General features: G+C 40.6%; 1 pseudogene; it reads left to right on the top strand.

Moving 5' to 3' along the window:
- The first annotated feature begins 1652 nt into the window (after positions 1-1652).
- LOC118997084 (peroxiredoxin-2-like) lies at positions 1653-3481 on the top strand (annotated as a pseudogene).
- Positions 3482-4139: the final 658 nt, after the last annotated feature.

Genomic DNA, 4139 nt, shown 5'->3' with positions numbered 1-4139 from the left:
AGATATAAAATATTTATGCCTTGAAATAGGCATATCCTATTTTCTCAGGCTGTGAATATTAAATATTAGATTAATCAAGTCAGTAATTGATCTGAGTTTGGGCTCTGTTGTTGCTATAGTTGCTATACTGTAGGTAGCTGCTGACCTCACATTTTTTCTGCAGCAGTGTCCTGCTGACTTGTGTTTAGTGTGGAGCCTGAGGTGCTAGAGGGAGAGGTTTTCTCAGTGGTTCTGTTTCACTCTCAGTTTTGATGCAGTGATTTCTAAATTCCTGAGCAACAGAGAAGGACTCTCTCCACATTTTAGCTCTTTGCCCAACAATATGCGGATGTGAGTGTTATTCAGTGTTGGACTTGTCATGAGAGCAACTAGATGCTTTTGATTCTCTTGTCCCCGTATCAGGCAGGCTATGTGCTTCTGGGCCTTGAGGGTGAATTTCTCAGTGTTTCTGTGCTTCCTCAGCATGACAACCACACCCTGCCTTGTATCTATGGGAACAGAGTGGGCGCATGCTGGTCTTAGTCAGGAAAGAGTTTGTGCAGATCTTTGTAAGATCCTGGGCCTAAGCAGATTTCTTGTCCCTTCCTCAAGGATAGGTCTTCTTTGCTTCTACTCTTTTCTCTGAAGCAATGTACCTTTTCTTAGAAGAACTGACAAGAGAGTTTTCTAGTTCTCCCCAGTGGTAGGCTGATTTTGCTTGTGACTAGGTATAATGTAGGTGATGAAGGATGAGCCAGAGGATTATCAAGTTCCTCCCACCACACAAGACAGGTAATTTTTGCTTTTATCCATTGACTAACTGCAGTTTACCCTTGCCTGGGCCTGGAATGTGTGAGGGTTTTCTGCTCTTCCTCTGGCACCTTAAACCCCTTGGTACCTATGAAAGAAAAGTGTAGGAAAGAAGATGGGGTTTTGTTTGTGTACCACAAGGATTCTCTTTCAGTTTTTCCCCTGCCCCTGATCTCTCTTATGAGTACCAGGTGGGAGTCAGAAGAAAACAGTTTACAGTTAGTGCAGTCTCAGCTTGTTTCTGAGGGTTCGAGGGATGCTAGCTAGGCCTAGCTAGCCTTACCTGATCTTTAAGAACTTGTTAATATTATATCTACTTGCTTCTAACCCACTCCGATGATGGAGGCTATTCTTTTGTGCTCTGCCAAGGTGCATTGCTCCATACATATTGTCTCTCCTCACAGAGTCTCTATAATCTGGTATTCGGTTCACCTGGTTGCCTTGTAAATTTAGCTTTTTAATGGGCTCCAGTAAAGTTATGAATTGTAGATTATCTAGCTTTTCCTCATTATTAGGGTGCAAGTAATGTTCTCTTGTAACTTTCTACATCTGACTTGGATGTCTATAGTCCTTTCAAATGTGCATTGAGGTTCCTACCTTTCCAAGTAGTTTTAAAAGAAAGAATATCCTGTGTAAATCCACCATGGATTTGCAACATGGTGGTTATTGATGAGTTGAGAAGTGCAGTTTTATTGGAATAATGATGGGGCAAGGTTGATTAGCTAGTGGTTCAAAATAGAAAGAAAGGAGAAGAGCTATTGAAGACCATGAATTTAAATAACAAGGATTTTTTTTTTCACAGAAAAGGGCAGGTGGGGGAAATTTGGTAGCTGGGGATATGACTGACTAGGCAATAGTCCATCATGGGATATAGTGCTGCTGGGAAGGAGTTGGCATCTGCTTGGAGCATGGAGAATTTCTCTACAGAAAGAGGAGATAAAACAGGGTATATAGGCACCAATACTGGTAAGTGAGAAGATGTAGTAGGGGACACTTGTTCTTTTGTGATTGCTCCAGGTTCCCAGTACCTAAGGTAGCTAAGTATCATGTGAGAATGAGAATAGGGAAGGAAGGGTTTAAGGTTTGAGACTAGCTACAAAAGGGTGAATGAATAATCTAAGGTATTGGGAATATGAATGAACTAGGATTTGCATATAGATTTTCTATAACCAAAAAAAAAAATAAGCAGAAACAACAATGATAAAACTTTTCCTTATTTTTTGTGACTTTCTATCTATTATACTGCCACAAAAATATATTTCATTGAAGTAGTCATTTTTTGTACTATAAAATACTAACACAAGTAATTGAAAAGTTATAAAGTAAATTATCTACTTATTTGATACCATAAGGAAAAAAACTGCAGAGAGGTTTATGATAGTGGCTTTTTAATATTATATAAGTATTGCTCTAGTGTGACAATTTCCTTTGGTGCTAATGGTACAAATTATCTAATGAATGTGGAAACAGGAAATGGTTATGTTTATTGGCTTAAACCCCTTCTTGGCACTTTCAAATAGTACACTTAACTACTGTTAGTGGGAAACCTTTAGCAAATTCCGCAAATGGATTGTGACACTTCTAGACCACATTGTAACACTTTTTTTCCTATAGGAATCAAAGGTGATAATTTTCTTAAGCATAGTGCAGCAAGGTCAAGATGACCTTTTCTAGTATATTGGAATGCATATCTGAATTGAGGGAGTAGGAGTAACATCCATACATCATCTACTCAGAGGACTTCTGTTTAGGACTTCTTGCTTTATTCCTATTATTACTTTTTGTGTGTGTGAAATCAATGTGTTTAGGTAGATTGGTAGACAAGTGAATATTGTAATTGTACTTCATCACGAGTTTCAAATTTTGATCTAGGAAGAGTAATAAAAGAATCACAATACTCCTAGAACATTCACTTAATGCTCCCTAAAATTTGAGCTGTGAGTTATATTTATGTCTGTGGGCGAGGGAGGAGGGGGCACCCCTCTGTTATCATCTTCCAATACATCAAGTAAAAAATTCAGGATATTACTTACATAATTAAAGATAACAGTCTTTGGGAATGCGAGTCAGCTAGTCTGCTTCTCTGTGCGTCCCACCTTCCCCACACAGCCATCAGTCATGGCCTCCAGCACGCCCCCATCGGAAAGCCCGCCCCGGACTTCCAGGCCGCCGCTGTGGTGGATGGTACCTTCAAAGAGGTGAGGCTTTCAGACTGCAGAGGGAAATACGTTGTCCTCTTTTTCTACCCATTGGACTTCACTTTGGTTGCTCCACGGAGATCATCGCTTTCAGTGAGCATGCGGAGGACTTCTGCAAGTTGGGCCGCGAGGTGCTGTGGGTCTCTGTAGACTTGCGGCTTGGATTTAACACGTGCCCAGATTGGGCCCTCTGACTATGCCCCTGCTGGCTGATGTGACCAGAAGCTTGTCCCATGATTATGGTGTACTGAAGAAAGATGAGCGGATTGCCTACAGGGGGCTCTTTATCATTGATGGCAAGGGTGTCCTTTTCCAGATCACCCTCGATGATTTGCCTGTGTGGCACTCAGTGGATGAGGCTCTGCAGCTGGTCCCGGCCTTTCAGTACAGAGAAGAGCATGAGGAAGTCTGTCCAACTAGCTAGAAGCCCGGCAGTGACACGATCAAGCCTGATGTGGATGAAGGAATACTTCTCCAAACACAACAAGGGCTGATAAACAGGCACCAAACTTAGGCTCTTGGCCCCTACCTGAGTGCCCCAGGCTGGCCCAGGAAAGGCCAGATCTGTGCCTTCATATTCCACATCCGTGACCTTAAAGGGCTAGTCCTAGGCTTTTTCATATTCCTAGTTGAGTGGTGAATGGTGACCCATCCCTGGAGCTGCCCAACCAGGCAGCTATTTGACTATTAAAATTTAATTCATAATTTAAATTTTTTCCCACAAAGAAAACACCAAGATGGCTTCACTGATGACTGCTACTAGACAGTTAAAGATGACATGACAAAATACACATAATTCCAGAAAATAGAAGACAAAATACATCCCCACTTATCTACTGAGGCAAGCATTAACCAGCTATAGAATCCAGATAAAGACACTGGGAGAGAGAGAAGAAAAAAAATCTGCACACTATCCCCTGTGAAAGTAAATGCAAATATTTCAACTAATTAGCAAATCTAATGCAGCAATGTACAAAAATGATAATACATCATGACCAGGTTGTTTTATCTCGAATGCAAGGTTGGCTCAACATTTAAAAATCAATCAATATAGTACCCTATGTCAACAAAATATCAAAGAAAAACTATATGATCATCTCAAAACATGCATGAAAAGCTTTTGAAAAATATATAGTATCCATTTATAATAAA

This window comes from Sturnira hondurensis, unplaced genomic scaffold, assembly GCF_014824575.4.
Source record: "Sturnira hondurensis isolate 20B ecotype Veracruz unplaced genomic scaffold, ASM1482457v3 Scaffold0012467, whole genome shotgun sequence".
Taxonomy (NCBI): domain Eukaryota; kingdom Metazoa; phylum Chordata; class Mammalia; order Chiroptera; family Phyllostomidae; genus Sturnira; species Sturnira hondurensis.
The sequence above is the reverse complement of the archived record's forward strand: the minus strand, read 5'-3'. Positions and strand labels throughout refer to the sequence as shown.